This window comes from Capsicum annuum, unplaced genomic scaffold (genome assembly GCF_002878395.1).
Source record: "Capsicum annuum cultivar UCD-10X-F1 unplaced genomic scaffold, UCD10Xv1.1 ctg2684, whole genome shotgun sequence".
In the NCBI taxonomy this organism is placed as follows: Eukaryota; Viridiplantae; Streptophyta; class Magnoliopsida; order Solanales; family Solanaceae; genus Capsicum; species Capsicum annuum.
The window spans coordinates 309,901-332,006 of record NW_025833162.1 but is presented as its reverse complement, the minus strand read 5'-3'; the positions used below and the strand labels follow the sequence as shown (position 1 = coordinate 332,006).

The following is a 22,106-nucleotide window of genomic DNA, read 5'->3' as shown; positions in this document are numbered from 1 at the left end:
AAATTGTGAACTAAAATAGAATTTTTGTTGAATCAAGTCTCTGTGGGATAGATAGTTGGCTTCTTGAAGGACACTTTACTACTTGATAAGACCACTTACACTTGCGTGTGCGCTTGGACGCTGTCAAGTTTTGGCATCGTTGTCAGGGACTTATTATTTGACAACTGTTTATTTTAGTTTAACCTTTAGATTTTTTTGGTATATTTTACGCTTGGTCTTGGTTTTTTGATTGCAGAAAATAGGTTTTAAGATTAGGAAGCTGGCAAGGGATAGGGATTTGTTTAAATCAATCCCCGAACGAGAACAACACTTCTATCAAGGAAGGAGAGAGCAATCCGTCTCCCCCAATTTATGAAAATAGAAGAAGACTAAGAGAATCCTGCTATAATGGCTGCAGAACAACAAGCACGTAGGAAAGTGAGGGAAGTGGCAGTCCCACTTTCGCTGAACTTGACTTCCCCAATTCAAAGACTGGCTGCTGGGGGAAATTTTGAGTTAAAGTACAACATGATCCAGCTTCTTATCAATAGTGGACAATTTGCAGGGATTTCACGCTAGGATCCACAAGTCCACTTGCAGACTTTCATTGAGCTTACTAATACATTCTTTCGACTGGTGTGAGTACAAATTATGTGAGCCTGACACATTTTCCCCATTCACTATTGGGGGAAGCTAAAAGATGGTTAAATGCGAAGCCAGACAATTTAATTACATCATGACATGACTTAGCCAGAAAGTTCCTCATCAGATTCTTTCCATCTGGCAAGACTGTAAGTCTTCGTAGTAAGATTGTGAGCTTCAAACAGAAGCCAGATGAAAATCTCTATCATGCTTGGGAACGCTTTAAAGTTCTTCTTCGGGATTGTCCACACCACCAATAGTCTAACAAGGTACTTGCTCACACTTTTATAGAAATACTTGATCACAATACGAAGATTTTTCTAGATTCAGCAATAGGTGGTCAACCACTGGATTGACTTATGATGAGTTGTACACATTATTGAACCGTATAGCACAAGGAAATCCTGAGTGGAATTCATATTCTAGAAGTACCGCGAAAAAAATTATGGGTGTGTTGGAGGTGGACCAATTCACAACCTTATCAGCTCAGGTTTCTGTATTACAAAATTTGATACACTCAGTTCAGCAACATGAAATTTTGAGTAGCACATCCTGCAATGCCATCCAACAAGCTGTAGGTTAGTGTGAAGTATGTGGTAATAGTGGTCACTTAGTGGCTATGTGTGTGTTCAATCCAGAATCGATGATGTATGTGACCAATCCTCAAAGGCCAAATTATGGTAATGCCTACAACATGAAGTGACAGACTCAACCTTGGAATGTACAACAACAATAAATTTAGCAACCATAGGCATAAGGGAATCAGTTAACTAGAAACATGGAAGAGATGTTGAAGCAGTTTCTAGCTAGTCAGACACAATTGGCTGCAGACATAAAAAATTCACAAGCAGCTCAGAGAAGTTTAGAGATTCAAGTGGGGCAGTTAAAGCAAGTATTCAATACTAGGCCATAAGGTGGTTTGCTAGAAGATACATAAAATCCAAAGCAGGTTATGGTAATCACCTTGAGGAGTGGTAAAAGGCTTCAAAGAAAACCTCCAAAGGCAACTAAGGAGGAAGATGTTGATGTGGTAACTGAACAAGCAAATGAAGAAGTTGCTGAAAATTCAAGGAAGTCTGAGTACTTGAAAGAAAAATTTGTTGAACTAGAAGTACAGAAGACACTTCCACTACCCTTCCCTCAAAGGCACATTAAAACAAAGAAGGATGCCATATTTAAGAAGTTCTTTGATACATCCAAAGAGCTTCACATTAACTTACCTTTGTTAGATGTTTTACAGGGTATGACTAAGTATGCAAAGTACTTGAGGAAAGTGGTTGCTAATAAGGTAAAATTACAGGATGTGGGGGCGATGACACTCATTGAAGAGTGTAGTACTTTAATGATATAGAAAATCCCTAAGAAATTGAGAGATTCGGGAAAGTTCACCCTACCGATCCAAACTGAGACTAAAGTGGTCCATGCAATGAGTGAATTAGGGATGAGCATAAATCTGATGCCCTTATCTTTGTATGATACATTGGTCTTGGGAAAGCCTAAATCGACCAAGGTGGTTTTGCAGCTAGCAGACGGATCCATGACATATCCAAAAGAAATCATTGAGGATGTCCTCATAAAGGTTGGTAAATTTATTATTCCTGTTGACTTTATTTTTCTTGATTTTGAGGTAGTGAACAAGTACCAATCATCTTGTGGCGTCCATTCTTAGCAACCGAAGGAGCATTGATTGATGTTAGAGAAGGCACACTCAAAATGAGTGTAGAGGATGAAAAGGTGGTATGTGATGTTTACAAATCACCTACACAACGTCCTAATATAAAGATTTATATATGATCAATGTGATTGAAGGGGACGAGTATGGGGTGGCTAGTCCACCAAAGACCCTTTTGGTCTACTTGATTGAGCAGCCTAAGCTTCTACCACCTAAGATTGATTTGATACTAATTGATGAGAAAAACCTATTTCTATTAAAATTACACACCTAAAAGAGATGAAAAGAATAAGAAGATGACCTCCAAGTATGAGGAAAAATATGAAAGAACTTGGTTGATTTGAGTTGGGTCGTACCGCGACACTAAATCAGGCGCTGCTTAGGAGGAAACCCAAGTTAAGTAGGTATTTTTTACTTTTAGTTTTTAGCTTTTATTTCACATAGTTTTGTTTTTGGTTGAGTCACAGGTTGATGGAAAATCCGAGTACCATAAAATTGAGCTAAGAAGCATGGCAAAGATTGAGTGTGCGGTCCTATGAACCTCTTTTATGTGTAAAGATGCTACTACCTAGGCCTACAGGCCTTAGGGAGTATTTTGATCTCTTAATTTTAAGTTCACTTTGGGGACAATGTAGATTTTTAAGTGTGGGATGAGGAAATTCCTAAATTTTGGCTCAATTTAAAAAAATTTATGTAAAATATTCTTGTTGGTGCTAATTTTTATTACAAGGGCAAGTATTATGTTGGTAAAAGCATGTAGAATGAGTGAATTGCTTCTTTTAAGACAGTTAGGCTCATTATTGTGACTCTTGTACTTTGTGGCTTAAATTTTAATTCATGCTATTATTTGGTTGAGAATTTATGGTGATCCTATTGAGTCAAGCATGTGCCATGCGCGTGTGAGATTTTTGTATATTCCTTGTTGCATGTGATGTATTGAACTTGTCCGGTGTGTGTGTAAGGCAAAATAAAGAGATCGGTTTAGTAGATAATTTAGGCATTTCTTTGATAGCCTTGTTTTTATACCTTCTATTTGTCCCACCCTTTGTGCATTATCCTAGTTAAACTCCATTTAGCCTTTATCCTTTTCTTTCGTAGCCTCATATGTACCCTAATCCCCTTTTTTGATAGACTATAATTTCATTCAAAAAGCTCCTAAGTCCTTTAATGAAATAATTGATTTAGTAAGGAGTTTGAGAAATTGATATGCCCAAATTACACCTCTCTTGTGAGAGAGTAAGCGGTCGTTCTCAAGTATATAACCCAACTAGGTTGGGATCGAATCCCACAGGGAATATGGTGCTAACTAAGTTGTATGCAGATTAGTTGACTTTTAATCATTTGTTTCCATAAAATAAATAGGGGGGATTTGATTCAGTTCACAAATTAATGGTTTCAGTTTAACAAAATGAAATATGTGTAGTAGTATTCAAATTCAGAGAAATGGCAAGCTAGGGTTATGTCCACCTTGTAGTTTTCAATACTTTCTAACTATGGTCTTTACGAATTCATACATGCATCGTGCTTACAAAGAAACGTATTGTATTTAATAATATAATCCTAGTTTTTCTCAACCATCAAGGACTAATTCACTTTAGTTCTCTTGAATAAAAAACGTTTACTAAAAACAATACGAAATCTCCAAGTAGTTAATCCTGCTATGGAATTAACTTATGAAATAGAGGTTGGTAATCCTATTTTTCTTGTCACTACTCTCTTTTCCAAACATCAACCTTTCTTTCGAACAAGTTGCATTTTAAGGCATATCATTTATGTTTGCAACCACGAGAATTCAAGATAAGCGAAGAGAGTATGATGTAAACAAATCAATGCATAACGAATTCAAAATCTAAAGTGATAGATTGTATGCTACAAGACTTCCATAATCCTAACTAATAAACTTAGCTACTCATGAATAAAATGAAAAGCATTATAAATATATTCATCATACCAAAAACTAGAAGACGATCTTGGTGTGCGAATAGTGAAAACAAGAGACAAAAATGTTTCTCTCTCTCCTCAAGATAAGCCGCCTTTCTCCTCTCTCCCAATAATACAGAATAATGAATCATAAATAAAAATTCAGCATTAAGCCTTTTAATAATATTTTCTCTCATAATTTCCTTCTAAGTGCCTGAACTAATTATGAATGACAAACTAGTCTTGGACATAGTTTCTAGGCACCACATTTGGTCCAGACTGCTACTTTCTCTTGTGTCATATGCCATCCGCATTCCATAGTCCCATTATGTCTTCATCTACCTCATTAATACCTAAAATCATGCTAATCACATCGGTTAGCTCAATTACATAGAAGTAGAGTAAAAACATAAGAAACTAGGCATTTTGTTCTCTAAACTTAGCTAAAACATGGATAAGTTATGGTGCTTAGGCATATAAATACACCCAAGATCACCACCCCTACACTTAAAGCTTTGTTCGTCCTCGAACAACATATCCATTTATGCATACTACAGAAGTCTTAGTACCCACAAAGGAAAACAAGATGCTCATATAGGCTTACACAACAATTATGAATAAGAAGTAGATTCAGGAACCATTACTAGAGACAACCTACCCTCAAGAATAGACTCATTAAGTTGGCAATTTCATGCATACCGTTTAAGCAAAGAAATCATATAAATTACCCAATCTTCATCAACCATGTGCCCTCACAAAAATAAAGTTACCCATAATCACTCACAATCATGCAATTTCTAGAAAAATGGGTATAAGAATCAAGTTGTACTCACTCTCGCAAAGAATTCTCAAATTACAACTGATGACCATATGCTTGCCCTTAGTGTAATACTCCACTAATATTATAATGCTAAGATTAGGATCAAATAGGTCTTTTACGGGTTGTTGTGCGGGCTAAAGGATGGATAGGAACTATTTTGGTCAAAAATAGTGACTATTTTCACCAAGCGCTTTAATACACTACATTATGCAATTAAGACCAATCCCTAACAACCAATTTCCACTTCTTCTATCTTCACAGATTTGCTTTTCACCCCAACTCGTTAAGCTCAATTAATAACACTATGGTGGGAGTATGCAACCCTTTCAAATATATATATATATATATACATATATATATATATATATGCACCCTTTTCACTATACGTACCCCTATAATAGCCACCCTCAACTTAAGAGATTTGCCTTAGTTGAGGTGCACAATGTCCAAGAAGGACCAGGGCCAAAACAGGTTTGCCTTAGTTGAGGTGCACAATGTCCAAGAAGGACCAGGGCCAAAACAGGTTCATTGTAACATGTCCGGGATAAAATTTAGAACTTTTTCAACAATTTTCACTACTCCCAACCACATCAATTTCTCACGCCAATAACTAGAATTTGGGGCATCAGTTTCACCTTTTTTCTTTTATTGTCAAACTCCTAACTCACATTGATTTTACATTAAAACACTTAGAAGCTTTTTGGATCAAATTACGGTCTATTAAAGAACGGATTAGGCTACATATGAGGCTAACAAAAAAACAAGATAAAGGCTCAACAGGGCTAGCTAAGATAATGTACAAAGATAGGTCAAAAGAAGGTATGAACAATAGCTATCAACGAAATGCCTAAATTATCTCCTAAACTCACAATCTTTATTTTCCTTTGCATACACACCAGGCAAATTCTAGCATCAGTTGTAATAAGGAATATACAACAGTCTTACACACTCATGGCACATGGTCAACTCAATTAGGATCATTATAGATTCTCGTTCGAACAATTACATGAATTAAATTAAAACCAACAATCACAACAAGAGTCACAACTAGAGCCTGGGTGTTTCAAACGTAATGATCCATCACATACTTATGTTATAATGTCATGTGATCCACAAGAGCAGTTACATGTAATAGAAAGACTAATTTTCTCTTAAGACGGTTGTTATCCATCCATCATCGAGAAAAGAACCTAATTATGACTAAATAACTAACGAAATGAACAAAATAACTAATCCTATCCAGAAGTATACTAAGGAAAAGGTCCTATTTTCTTACAAAACAAGTACCAAAGTAACCAACCACTCCACACTTAAGCTCAGCACTGTCCCCAGTGCAAATAACAAGATAAAGAACCTGGCTAGTAGTACGTCTCATCCACTTTAGGAGTCATGCCACTTGCATGGAGATTATCATTGGAGCCATTTTTCCTGTATTCAGCCTATCATCCACATCAGCCACACATAATGAAACTAACTATAATTAAGATAAGGGTAGTGAAGTCACCACCCTACACTTAATTTGTTAATATCAACCAATTAAGTGTTATTATCGGGTACTCGGACTTCGCCGATATACACTTTGACATGGTGCACCACGTTAGTCACAAAACAATTCAATTACTCCAATTTCCCCAAGTCTATTTCAATGAAACAGTTTTTGAACAAAATCATACCCTACATTTTTAACCATATCAAGATATACAAAACACCATCACTTTCACAACATAACCATGGTAAGAATTTAATTCATAATCCTCAAGTGATCAATTAATAACTACAGCATAAAGTCACAACGCCTAAGGATTAAGAAAAGAACACTTACCTTGAAAATGAAGGATTGAAGAAAGTGAGTCGATATTCTTAGGTTTTGAAAGTGGTGAGGATCTTGTAGGACAAAGAGTGTATTGAAGGCATGGTTTTGTGGTGAAATAAGAGAAAATTTAGGGATTTAGGGTGCTATGGCTATTTAAAGGATGAAATTTGGGTTAGATTAACCCAATTTAAGGTTGGATTTATGTTGTTTAGACTAAGTGTGCGTCGCATAATAAATCACACACTTGATACAATGGGAATCTACGAAGAGGTATGCGACACATAACCTATTGCACAACTTTATGAGTACAACGCATAGGGTATCGCACACTTGGGGCAATGAGCATATGCAAAGAGGTGTGCGGCACAAAGGTTATCGCATATGCTAAAGAGTGCAGCACACATATTATAGCACACATCAAAGTGTGCATTGCAGATGGTATGGCAGACCTGGACCAGTGAACATGTGCGATTGGTTGTGTGATGCATTCTTGATTGCAACATCAAGGTATGCGGCGCATAAATGCCACTAGTTTCACTTGTGTTTGAGCAATGTACTTAGGCAGCATGTTAAGTGATGCCATACCATGTTCCAAGTAAAATCGATCATCACGCCCTATTGTACACTTAAAATCGAACACTATGCCCAACATTTTCCATATGAGGCAGTGGGAAAGGTCCATACCATGGTGGCTTCGCCCCCGCAACCCCATCGAGGTAAGTGATGGGCTTCGGGATCGGGCTTATCAGCTCAATCCCTACGCTACCACCAAAGACCTCATTGAAAGTCATAAAATAAAGTTGCACCGCAAAACTTTTTGGGTCAGATTAATATAATTCGAGGCGCGACACTAATGCGAATCATACTTGAGACTTACACATTTGACCACTCTAACTTACCTGTAATGTTACCATCACTCCTAAACTTACCACCATTGACATGGCTCAATTCTAAATCAAAATTGGTACTAATCTCCTCCTTAGTACTTCATGCACCTACACTTAATGAAAAACAACAAAAATGATTAAAAAGATGGGTTGCCTCCCACCAAGCACCGTAGTTTTGGTCGTGGTTCGACTCTTCTTTTTGCATTTTTATTTAATATGATAAAGTGAATAAAATCATGGGTTGCTTCCCATGTAGCTCCTGATTTAATGTCGTGGTACGACTCGATTATCTTGACTACTCAAACTTCATCAAGATACATCGATGATACCATTTGCACCTCATTTGCTGGATCAAGAAAATGCTTTATTCCTAGTCCAACTACTTTGAAGTCACCCACATCCTTTCTTGCAAGTTCAACCAAACTAGCTATGGTCTCCACAGTAGACCTATCCTTAACTGGTACATCTCGCTCATCTTCATAGAATACATCAATAATTGAGAATACACTCATCTCTTTTTGTTTTTTCATAGACTGACATACTTCAAAACTAACTTCTTTCTCATTAATCCTAAATTTCAACTCATTCAGCTCCATGTCAACAAACACTCTCCCAGTTACTAAGAATGGCCTACCTAAAATTATGGGTACTTTAAAGTCCACTTCAGAATCAAGAATTACAAAGTCGGTAGGAAATATAAAATCCACAACTTTTACAAGTGCATCATGTAGAATCCCAATCGGTCTTTTTACTGATCTATTCGCCATTAGAAACTGCATATTGGTGGGCGTAGGATCTCCCAAACTGAGTTTCTTAAAAACTGTCAATGGCATACAATTTATACTCGCCCCAAGATCACAAAGGGCCTTTTTCAAACTTCAGTAATCCAATCGTACATGGAATAGTAAATGCTCCCAGATCAGCTCTCTTCTAGACAATAGATCTTATAGCAATAGCACTACAATGATGAAGATTGTCTACCATTTCATAGCTCACAGTCCTTTTCTTTTTCAACAGGTCTTTCATAAAGTTAGCACATCCAGACATCTGTTCCAGTGCTTCAACTAAGGGCACATTTACTGTCAACTGCTTCAACATAGCCATGAATTTGCTAAACTTACCATCATCTTCTTTCTTCTTGAACCTTTGTGGAAATGGGGGTGGAGGCCTTGGGATTTCAGTTGGAACAACTTCTACCTCTTTTCTTATGCCTTGCTCCATATTACTAACATATTTCTGCTTAGGTGGTTGTTCTATTTCTGCACTCTTCTTTTCTGAACCTCCCAACTTCACAGGCACCACTGGAGATTCATCAACTATCTTCCAATCCATTTTGATCCTATCAATATATGGGGATACTCCCAAACCTAGACTAGATAATATCTTACAACTCCTAGTGGTAATGACCATACACAATCCATCAGTCCTCAGATTCTAAACTGTATCACTTGGTAGAGTCCCATTCTATCTTTGGTTGAATGCTGTGGATAATTGGATCATCTGCTGCTCTAGCTGTTTAATAGAAATTGAGTGCAAATTTACTAGTTGACTCATGGAAGATATGTCACTCTTCATAGTAGTCACCCCAAAATTTGTCACCTTAACTCCTTTTAATAGTTTCACCATCATGTCCTCCATGGATATTTTGCCTGAACTGGTGACAGCATTTTTACGGCTTCTAGGAGGCACATATAGTCCACTCCTGTCACTTTTATTCTTCCAATCTCCTTGATGCAACCTTGGTTTTCTTGAGCACCGGTCTGGAAACCTCCCTAGTTATGTAAGTAGTTAGCTTCTTTCTCGATGTTTGATTTAGCTCCCTTACCATGGGACCCTACAAATTTTACCTTTTCTATATTCCCTGCTAGTAAATATTTCATGAGCAGATCCATCTGGGTTTTCATGTGAGCCATATCTTGATCACGCTTTTATTCTATCCTACGCTGCTCTGCTGATATTATATTAGACCCAGTATTACTTGCTACCACAGAATCTCTGGTATGCTAAGCTCTACTTGTCTTAGTCATTCTTTCTAACATGTCCGCAGCCTCAGTAAAGGTGAGATCCATAAAAGATCCTCCTGTAGCATTATCCACTATTGTCTTTGTAAGTGAGTTCAAAGCTCTGTAGAATATTTCCATCAAGTGTTCGTCAGTCATCTTATGGTTTAGGCATTGAGTCAATATCTTTTTAAACCTCGCCCAAGTCTTATGCAAAGCTTTATTGGCCAATTACCCAAAGTTACTGATTTCATCCCTCAACTGTAAAATTCTGGAGGGCGGAAAGAACCTTTCTAAGAAAGCTCCTTTCAATTGCCTCCAGTTTGTTATAGAATCAGGAGTCAGCTCATTCAACCACATCGTTGCCTCTCCAGACAGAGACAGTGGGAATAATCTTTGATTAATAGCATTTTTTCCCACTTTAGGATTATCAAATAACTTACAAATACTAATGAAATGCACTAAATGTAGATTTAGATCATCACCAGGTAATCTACCAAATAGTTCTTTCAGATTTAGTAGTTGGATCATAGTAATAGTGATGTTGAATTTCACCTCAGGAGCTAGTGGTGGTAGAATGATTGCCCCTGTAGATCCAGTTCCATCTAAATCATCCTCATCATTGTCAACATCAAACTGTTCAACTTAGCGGTCTGGTCTTTCTCTGAATGGATAATTTCTATTTATAGGTGCAGCTACCCCTGCTGCATGCCTCATATTAGTCGGGTCAATTAAATCATTATCTCCTAGGTCCTCTTCATCTAGATTAGGTACCCGACCTAGGTTATATGCATTCTGTAGATTTAATTAAGCATTACCTAAAGTGGCTAATCTTTCAGCTTCCTATTGGTTAGCGATTCTTTTAATGAGATGAGGTTCAGGATTAAAAGGTAATAATGGTTCTCCTAAACTTCTAGTTTGTGGCATAAACAACAATGACCCTGTAACGAACAAAAACAACAAATAACATAAAATAAGGAAACTTGACTAACATTTAGTTAACACACATAAACTCAATCGTTAACCGTATTCCCCGACAACGGCGCCAAAATTTGATACGCCCAAATTACACCTCTCTTATGAGAGAGTAAGAGGTCATTGTCAAATATATAACCCAACTAGGTTGGGGTCAAATCCCACAGGGAATATGGTGCTAACTAAGTTGTATGCAGATTAGTTGACTTTTAATCATTCATTTTCATAAAATAAATAGGGGGGATTTGATTCAGTTCACAAATTAATGGTTTCAGTTTAACAAAATAAAATATGTGTAGTAGTATTCAAATTCAGAGAAAGAGCAAGCTAGGGTTATGTCCAGCTTGTAGTTTTCAATACTTTCTAACTATGGTCTTTACGAATTCATACATGCATCATGCTTACAAAGAAACATATTGTATTTAATAACATAATCCTAGTGTTTCTCAACCATCAAAGACCAATTCACTTTAGTTCTCTTGAATCAAAAGCGTTTACCAAAAACAATACGAAATATCCTAGTAGTTAATCCTGCTAAGGCATTAACTTATGAAATAGGGGTTGGTAATCCTATTTTTCTTATCACTACTCTCTTTTCTAAACATCAACCTTTCTTTCAAACAAGTTGCATTTTAAGGCATATCCTCTATGTTTGCAACCATGAGAATTCAAGATAAGCGAAGAGAGTATGATGTAAACAAATCAATGTATAACGAATTCAAAACCTAAAGTAATAGATTGTATTCTACAAGGCTTCCATAACCCTAACTAATAAACTTAGCTACTCATGAATAAAACAAAAAGCATCATAAATATATTCATCATACCAAAAACTTGAAGACGATCTTGGTGTGCGAATAGTAAAAATAAGAGAGAAATATTTCTCTCTCTCTCCTCAAGCTAAGCCGCCTTTCTCCTCTCTCCCAATAATACAGAATAATGAATTATAAACAAAAATTCAGAGTTAAGCCTTTTAATAATCTTTTCTCTCATAATTTCCTTCTAAGTCCCTAAACTAATTATAAATGAAAAACTAGTCTTTGAAATATTTTCTAGGTGCCACATTTGGTCCAGACTGCTACTCTCTCTTGTGCCATATGCCATCTGTATTCCATAGTCCCATTATACCTTCATCTACCTCATTAATACCTGAAATTATGCCAATCACATCGGTTAGCTTAATTACATAGAAGTAGATTAAAAACATAAGAAACTAGGCATTTTGTTCTCTAAACTTAGCTAAAACATGGATAAGTTATGGTGCTTAGGCGTATAAATACACCCAAGATCAGAAATTAAAAAAGAAAAAGATGAAATTGATGCCCCAAGGTAATAGTTATTGGTGTTTATATTTGATCTGTGGTGGTTGGGAGTGATATAAATGGTGTTAGAAATATTCCCATAATTATAGATAATGAGAAAAATTGAATATTGAAGGACTAAACAATATGCCCACCATGTGTTTGTGAAAATACTTAAAAGAGATGGGAAGAATAAAAGAATGGGGTAGACAAAAATGATGTAAATTGGTTTTGAAGATTGGTTCTAAATGTATAATGGAGTGTATTAAAGCACCTAGAGAGATTGGTCACTATTCTTAAATAGTTCCTACCCATCCCTTAGCCTATATTACAACCCAAAAAAGACCTATCTGATCCTAAGTTCATCATTAGTGGAGCACTACACTAAGGGAAAGCCTATGGTTCATTGTATGTAACTTGTGAATTCCTTGTGAGAGTGAGCATAATTTAATTCTTGTACCTATTATGATAAATTGCATTATTGTGAGTGATTATAGGTCTTGTTGTGAGGGCACATGTATGATGAATTTGGATGATTTTTATGATGTCCTTGATTGAATGATAAACATGAGTTTTCCACATAGGTGAGTCAATTATTGAGGCTAGGATATTTTAGAGTAGTGTTCTTGAGCTTTCAATTATACATAACATTATTGTAAACTTGTATTCTGTGTAGTCATTGTAGTACTAACTCGAGTGACTTGCATGTAGTAGAAGTATAGAGTCTCCAGCTCCTTATTTTTATAGTAAAGAGTTGTTTGAGAACGAATAAGGCTTTAAGAGTGGGGTGGTGATGTTGGGTGTATTATGCATTCTAGTGTCCCTTTTCTAGTCTTCTTAGCCTTGATTTAAGGATGATTCGTATACTATATGGGTTGATAATGAGATAAATGTGGATATAAGTGTTCAAGGATATGTTTTCAATGGTTCAAAGTGTTCCCAACAAGTTTGTACTTAATTGAGTCAATTAGAATTCAATAGAAAAAACTAGTTCTGCTAGCTTGAGCTAGTTGCTTGTCTAGTCTATCTTGTTGGATTTTATTGTGTTTAATGTGTTTCAAATGATTTTAATGTGTGATTATGAGTGGAATAACTTTTTGGTGATGTGTAAATTTCAATTAGATTAAGTGTAGAAGTGAAACATTAAGTGGAAGATCAACATAAACTAGCCTAGTCTTAGCTCTTATTTTGATTCATCGTGATGGATATAGTGTTGTTAAAATCCCTAATTCATATGGTTTGATGACGCAAGATCTTTTTTGAGCTATTTATGATAATATATAGATAATTTAGAGGCTGTAAAATCATGAGAAAGACACCACAAGACAAGGGATGAAAGGAGGAATGACCAACACTTAACCAAAATTCGAGTCTCAAATTCCAGTAGCACTGTGCGATATGCATGGATCGCATGCACCATTTCTATGGAATACAGTGAGTGCTGCATGCTCCATTTCTATGTAATACATCATGCATCACATTCTCATTTCTCACCTAAACTTTCACACTGATTCCTTGTCCAACACGGCTGGGGCTTACCCTATTGCTATATATATATATATATATTTTTTTTTTGTACTCATTTTTATTAATCTTTGGATATATTTTGGAGATCAAGGGGCTTCTAAAACTTCATAATTAGGTTTTTATTATTTTTATTTAGTTCAATCATATTTTTAATCATTAATTACCACCTAGTGATTACGATTATGACTATGCATAGCTATACCCCTCTGGGGTTGAAGCCAAAAACATGAGTACTATAGTTTTGAATTTAGTTTGTTTAGTTTGTTTATCATTATTGGTTGTGTGTTTATTTTTTATTTAACTATTTTAATGATTTGTGATCCTTAGAATACATCAATTGTCTACCTTTTGACCCCGGGAGAGGGATTAAGGGATAGGACATGGAGATAAACAATGTATGGTTTGTATTCCTTTATGAAATAAGGAATTTGAATTAGTGTCTAGGACCTAGATGTACTTAGATAAATTATTTGATTCACACGTAGGAAGATTGCTTTAAGGAACTTAAGTGAACTATCACATCTACGCTCAATGATGTAGTTGTAAGGTTCAACTTAGGTAAAGGATTAGAGATTGGGAAACCATAATCATGCAATTAACCCTACGAATCAACAACCAAGATAAGCAAGTTAATGAATGAAATTCAATGCAGAATATGATTGTTCAAAGTGCTTTAACCCTAGGTTTTCTCTTATTGATTGTTTCAAGATCTTTATTTATGGATTGTTTACTTTTCTATAATTTACAACTTCCAAACTCTCTTTTTGGTTACGTTTGCATCAATTGAGTCTAATTGTGAACTACAATAGAATTGTTGTTTAATCAAGTCTTTGTGGGATTGATACTTGGCTTCTTAAAGGCCACTTTACTGCTTGATAAGACTACGTACACTTGTGTGTGCGTTTGGGCGCTGTCAGTCGGTCACAATTGTGACCCAATCCCAGAGTGTTAATGAGAACAATAATGCTACCTTGTTATATGTCTAAAATTTAGCCCATCTAAGGCTAGATATAGGTGGTTATGTTTGGTAACAAGGGGTGGTCCCCTTTCTTGGTTGGACTGGAATGCCCATTATGATAAGGCACAGGGTTAGGTCGTGTTAAGTTGGTATTAGAGCCTAGGTTCATGGTCAATTAAAAAGTTCCCAAAGCTGTGTCGAGTGGAGTCTCCTTTAGTGGTGTGAAGCGTGACACACTCATAAAAGAGAGGATGTAAGGCATTTAGGAATTTTTTAATTTCTTGGTATTCTATCTTTAAGCTTAAGTTCTCAATCTAAAATCTCCTCTAATCCTTGTTTATTTATCTTTTAAATCATGCCTCATAGATTTAGAACACACAAGAAAATTCTTCTATCCCATTTGGCGATAATACTGAAGGGGTACATCCTACGTCTGGAGTGCATCTTCAATCTCATGGTACTATTCTTGATGGTGCTGGAGTTCCTTCTATTCTATCTAGTTCTACTCAGGTCTCTCAGGGCATCGTAATGAATAAAGAATTTCATCAGTCTATCCATGTTATTGCCCAATTGGTTGCTACTTAGGTTGAGCGGGGTGCGGATGGTGCTTTGTCTGTTGAGGCCACAAGGGTTGGTCAATTTATGAAAATGGGTCCTCCAACTTTTACTGGGTTGAAGGCGAAGGAGGATCCACATGGCTTATTGGATGATATGGAAAAGATCTTTTGGGTGATGTAGGCTATTAATGCAGAGGGGGTCAACTTTACAGCTTATTATCTCAAGGATATTTCTTATTAGTAGTATGAGGAGTGGGATACAGATAGAGGTGATATGCAAGAGGAAGGGTTATGGGAGGCTCGGTCTAATTCCTTCTTGGATCGGTTCTTTTCTCAAGAGTTGAGGAAAGCTAAGATGGAGAAGTTTGTGAACCTCAGGTAGAGGAGGATGATAGTAAAGGAATATGCTTTGAAGTTCCATCAGTTATCAAGTTATGCTCCTAATTTGGTGGCTGATATGAGGTCGAGAATAAGAAAGTTTACTTCTAGGTTGAATAGAGATTTAATTTTAAAGAGAAAAACTGCCTTGATGATTAAAGATATGGACATCTCGATGTTGACTAGTCATATGTAGTAGGTTAAAGATGAGAAGAGGAAGCAAGCGAAGTTTGGGAATAGGTAGAAAAAAAGAGAAGGTTTTCTAATCAGGGAGGTGTTCAGTCTTAGGGTGGTAGGGATGGTGGCAAGTGGAAGAAAAAGAAGTAGGGGAGTTCTGGCTTTTTTTCTGCTGTGCTCCATATCAATCGGGAGACAGACATCGTCAAAGTGGTAATAATTCTCGAGAATAGGTTGCCCAATCTCAGGCAAGTAAAGGTCAGTTAGTTTTTTCGTGTCCTCCTTGTCGATTCTGTGGTTGTCCTCATAGGGGATATTACAAGTAAGAGAGGGACAAATACTTTAAGTATAGCCAGTTAGGCCATCAACTCAGGGATTATTCGGTCAATATGGTTGCTACGGGGGCGAATAAGATTCTTGTGGCTTCATCTTCTGCTCTTACATATGGTGGGCTGACATTTGCTTCTGTTACTGCTCTTGGTTCTAGTGTTGTTTGGAATAGGTTGTATACTTTTGCATCCCCACAGGAATCCAAGGCATCACCTGATGTCATTACTGGTATGTTATAGATTTTTTTTTATGACTTATATTATTTGCTTGATCTAGGGTCCACTGTTTCTTATGTGACTCCATACGTGGCTGTGTTTTTTGGTTTTGACCTGGAAGTTATCTCAGATCTTTTTTCTATTTCTACCTCAGTAGGTGACTCGGTTATTGCTAAGAGAGTCTATAGGGTGTGTGTGGTATCTATTGATAGCAAGTAGACCTTGGTGGATTTTTTTGAGATGGATATGGTAGATTTTGATGAATTCTAGGTATGGATTGGTTGCGTTCTTGTTATGCATTAGTGTATTGTCGAATCCGTAGGGTTATCTTTAAGTTTACTAGTGAACCGATTATAGAATGGGAATGTAGTTCCTTAGATCCTAGGGGGAGGTTTATTTCTTATCTTAAAGCTTAGAGGTTAATCTCTAAAGGTTGTCTTTACACTTGATCTGTGTTAAATATTCTAACTCGGAAGGTCCTTCTTTGTCTTTGATTCCTATGGTTAATAAGTTTCCAGAAGTCTTTTCGGATGATCTTCCTGGTGTTTCTTTGGATAGGGAAATAGAGTTTGGTATTGATTTTCTTCTGGACACTCGTCCAATTTCTATTCCTCCTATAGAATGGCTCTGGCTTAGTTAAGGAAACTCAAGGAGCAACTTAAGGATCTTCTGGATAAGGGGCTTATTCATCCTAGTATTTCTCCATAGGGTGCATTGGTGTTATTTGTACGCAATAATTATGGTTCCCTTTGGATGTGCATTGACTACAGATAATTGAACAAGGTGATGGTCAAGAACAAATATCCTCTTCCTTGGATAGATGACTTGTTTGACCAATTACAGAGTGGCAAGTTCTTATCTAAGATATATCTTTGGTCTGGGTACTATCAACTTAATATTATAGAGGTGGATATCCATAAGATGACTTTTCATACTTGGTATGGGTATTTTGAGTTTTTGGTGATGTCATTTGGGTTGACTAATTCTCTGGCAACATTTATGGAGATGATGAATAGGATGTTCAAGCAGTATTTGGATCTCTTTCTCATTGTATTTATTGTACATTCTGGTTTATTCGAAGAGTGAGGTAGAATCACCTCTGTGTGGTGTTACAGACCTTAAAGGAACAATAGTTGTATGTCAAATTCTCTAAATGTAAGTTCTGGTTGAACGCTATCACTTTCTTGGGCTATATTATTTTAAGTGAAGGGATCATGGTAGATCTGCAAAAGGTTGTTGTGGTAAAGAGGTGGACTAGGCCCATGACTCCATCTGGTATTCGAAGCTTCTAGGGTTTAGCCGGGTATTATAGGTGGTTCATGGAAAGCTTTTCTTCTATAGCTGCTCCTTTGATTAAGTTGACATACAAGAAGGTTAAGTTTTCTTGGTCGGATGCTTGTGAAGGGAGTTTTAATAAGTTGAATATTAAGTTAACTTCGGCTCCAATCCTAACTTTTCTAAAAGGCAATGATGGGTTTGTAGTTTATTATGATGCATCTCGGGTAGGGCTTGGTTATGTTTTGATGCAACATGGGAAGGTAATTGACTATGCTTCCAAGCAGTTGAAGGTACATGAGAGGAATTATCCTACTCATGATTTGGAGTTATTGGCGGTTGTGTTTGCTTTAAAAATATGGCGGTATTATTTGTATGGTGTAATGTGGAGATCTTTTATTATCACAAGAGTCTTCAGTACGTGTTTACTCAGGAAAAGCTTAATCTCAGGCAGAAGAGGTGGCTAGAGCTTCTCAAGGATTATGATATGAGTCTTTACTACCACCCAGGTAAGGCCAATATGATTGCTGATGCTCTTAGCAGGTTATCTATGGGTAGTTTGGCTCACATTGAGGAAGACAGGCGAGAATTTATGAAGGATATTCACCGCTTGTCTAATCTTGGAGTTCGTCTCTTGGACTTGAAGGATGGTGGTGTGATGGTGCAAAAAGTGGTTTGATCGTCTCTTGATATAGAGATTAAAGAAAAACAAGTGCTAAATCCTATCTTGATAAAAATCAAGGGTGATGTTGGTGGGCATAAGGTAGTAGTGTTTGAGATCAGTGGTGATGGTACCGTAAGGAAGTTGTGTGTTCCTGATGTCGATGGGCTACAGAAAAGGGTTTTCGCTGAGGTTCATGAGTCGCGCTATGTTGTTCTTCCCGGCTCAACTAAGATGTATCATGATCTCGAGAAGATCTACTAGTGGAATGTCATAAAAAAGGATGTGGCTAATTTCATAGCCAAGTGTATGGTTTGTCAATAGGTTAAGGTTGAGCACATGAGACCGGGAGAGTTTTATCAAGAAATTGATTTGGGTCATCATGGATAAGATGACCAATTTTGCGCATTTCTTGCTAGTGCAAACTACCTTTTGGGTAGAGGATTATGCACGATTGTATCTTCAGGAGATTGTGAAGCTGAATGGGGTACCTATTACGATTATCTTTGATCATGTTATGCATTTTACATCTCATTTCTGGTGGTCTTTCCAGAAAGGGTTGTGGACTAAGGTTAGTATGAGTACTACTATTCATCTGTTGTTGGATGGTAAAGCAGAGAGAACTATCTAGACATTGGAAGATATGTTCCAGGCCTGTGTGATTTACTATGGTGGAAATTGGGTTGAGCATCTACCTTTGGTGGTGTTTTCTTACAATAATAGTTATCATTCAAGTATTGATATGGCTTCTTTCGAGGCATTGTATGGTAGGAGGTGTAGATCTCCTATTAGGTGGTTTGAGATTGGAGAAGCGAATATGTTTGGTCTGGATTTGGTTTATTAGGTGATGGAGAAGGTCAAGGTGATTCGGGATAGGCTTAAAGCTTCCAAAAGACACTAAAAGTCCTATGCGGATGTTAGGCATAGAGACTTAGAGTTTGAGGTTGGGGACAGAGTGTTCCTCAAGGTGTCTCCCATGAAGAGAGTGGTGTGGTTTGGCGAAAAGAGGAGACTCAGTCCTCGGTTCATTGGTCCTTATGTGATTTTTTGGAGAATTAGCCATGTTGCTTATGAGTTGGAGTTTCTATCTAGATTAAGTTTGGTTCATCCGGTCTTTTATGTTTCTATGTTGAGGAAGTGTCTTGGTGATCCTTCTTCGGTTGTTCCTTTAGAAGGATTGGGTAGTTCAGATTCTTTGTCTTATGAAGAGGTCCCGGTTGAGATATTAGATAGGCAAGTTCGTCGGTTACGGACCAAGGACGTGCCTTCGGTTAAGGTTCTATGGCGGAACCATTAGATGAAAGAAGCTACTTGGGAAGCGGAATAGGACATAAAGTCTAAGTATCCACATTTGATTTCTGCTCCTGGGATTCATATGGAAGGTATGTACTCGAACACATCTTTTTTTTCTAAGTTTGTTAAAGGAAAGATTAACATCTTTGCCTCTTTGTTTTCAAACTTTGTTGAAGGGATGTTTAATAATGCAAATGACTCTGTGTATGGTTACCCGTACCTTGTCCGTTATTCAAGAACGAATGTTACTAGTGGGGGAGACTGAAACATCATGGGTTTTGACCCTTAAAAAATTTCCTGGAAATTTATTCTCCGAACCTAATATGACTCATGGGTACGAGCTGTATGCTGGGGTATGAGTGGTATGGTCCTGTTGTATACTAACTAGTGTTAGTGGGTGGGATGATTTTGGTCACTGAAATGGGTATGACTTAGGGTTATGAGTCATAGGGCTTGGTATGAGTCGTATTAAGGACTCATGTGGTGGTCAGTGTTTGATCCTCCTGGTATTTTATTCTGTCAGAGATACAAGGTATAGGTATGGATCATATGCTGTGGTTACGACTTGGTTGGATGAGTTGTATACTGGACAACATTTGATCCAAGGGTTGAGGCTTGGATACGAGTGGTGTATACCGATTGTCTAGGAAGGTACGACTAGTATGGATCAGTTATATCCCTGTGATGGATTTTTAAGAGATTTAAGCGAGGGTATTCTAGATATTTCGCCACATACCCTAACTAGGACCCACGACTTCTAATACACTTAGGAGGTTATTTACCCTATTATTCTATTCATTAACACTTACAAACTATTCCAAAACATCTCATAATTCTCTCAAGAGCTTTTGGGGTAAGAAGGCTAGGGTTTCATCTTATGGATTGGTTTAGGGCTTGTCTTGGTAATTTCCTTCCATCAATTCTTCGGTATAAGAAATGATTCTCTTCCCTTATTGTAATTTCAACTAAAGAAATGGTTTATATGATTGATTTCATGGTTTTACTAATTCATGATTATGGTGTCCGACTATTATTTGGGGTTTTTGATATTGAATGCTTGGTTATGGTTTCCTATGGTTTTACCTATGCTTTTATATGCATCAGTGGTAGATTTGGACAATTGGATTGCATGGTAATGGTTTAATTGTCTTTGGAATTGGTTTTGGTTATATTATGCCCCCAAGGTGTTTGATAAAATGCTTATAAAGATATGTTCACTGCATTGACTTATTTTAATGGAACTTTTGCATGTTTTAAACTGATAAAATATTTATGCATGGTCTAAATGGTTTGAAAAGGCTAAAGGCTAAATGGTTATGCTTGTGGAGAACATGGAAGTTTCCCATGTGGATTTAATATGGTAATTGGAAGGACACCTAAGGTCCCCTTAACCTAAATGGTTTGGCTATGGATATTACTTTCAAATAAGGGATGGTATGACAATATCACTAATATTGGCCTTGGTTAATAAATGATAAATGAATTGTTTGGACATGGTTTTAATTGGGCATTAATGGTGGGGTGTGTAGCTAAGCCGTAGAAGATGGCGATCCCGGGAGGCCAAAATCGAAAACTCATATTTGCCAATATGAAGGGTCTTGATGACTATATGCGTGTGTCATATTTTATTTTAGGGAATGTACTAGTCATCCCATGGGATATTCCCTGGTCTACGGCTACACGCACTAGGGCTCTTTCAGCAGGGGGAACTGAACCCATATAACCCTTGGGTGGTTAGGACGACAAAGCAACACAACCCAGGTATGAAGATTTTAAATGCATGCTAAACCTGGTTCCCTTTCCCCGCACTTATATATGTATGGTTGTATGCATTATGGATGGTTTTATTAGGTTTTATAACTGGCATTATTTTATCCTTATCCTGAGATTCAAGCTAGCGGTCATTCGCTAACCCCATCTATTGGCAGCTGTATACCTACTCTATGCAGGAACTGACCATTCTGCTCCTCTTATTTAGCATGCAGATTTGGTTTCAACATTTGGACTGAAGTGGTGAGCTTCCATCCTTTCTGAAGGAACCATTTCATGTTATGGATTTATTTAGACACTTTACTTTTATTTTGGGTATTGGTTTTGGCCATGGTTGGGGGCATATCCTAACTGGAATTGTTTACTCTTTTGGATAGAGGCTTTGTGGTACTTCTGGGGGTTGGTATGGGCAGGATCGATTCTGGTGTCGGCGTTGTCATTGGAATAAGCCGGTGGGCTGACATCATTGGACGATATTGGTGGTTGTTCCATCCTACTACATTTTGGGAAGGATTTTTATATTATGTTTTGTATTCCCTTTGGTTATGGTCTATGGTTTGGTTTAGTATGGTTGGGCGGTTGATGTGGTACAGTTGGACTCAGTTGAGTCGGTCACGGTTGTGAACCTATCCCAGAGTCTTAATGAGAACAATAACGCTATCTTGTTATATATTCAAAATTCAGCCCATCTATGGCTGGATATAGGTGGTTGGGTTGGGTAACAGGGGTCAGTCTTTAGTCCTGGTTAGACTTGGGATGCCCATTACGACAAGGCCTGAGGTCGGGTCGGGTTAGATATGAAGTATGAAATACTATAAAATAAATAAATAAATAATCAATAAAACACAAACTAATAAGAATAAATTAATTATTAATCTTAATATGAAAATATCTGAACAATCATAATAGTTTCATCGAATAGAAATCAATCTTAATTGTTTTTCACCACAATATGA

At 37.1% G+C, this 22,106-nt stretch overlaps 1 non-coding gene across 1 annotated transcript; it reads right to left on the bottom strand.

Moving 5' to 3' along the window:
• Positions 1 to 773: 773 nt before the first annotated feature.
• LOC124890929 lies at positions 774 to 880 on the bottom strand. The gene has a single exon (XR_007049448.1). It is a non-coding gene; the product is annotated as a small nucleolar RNA R71 (small nucleolar RNA).
• Between the last annotated feature and the right edge of the window lie 21,226 nt (positions 881 to 22,106).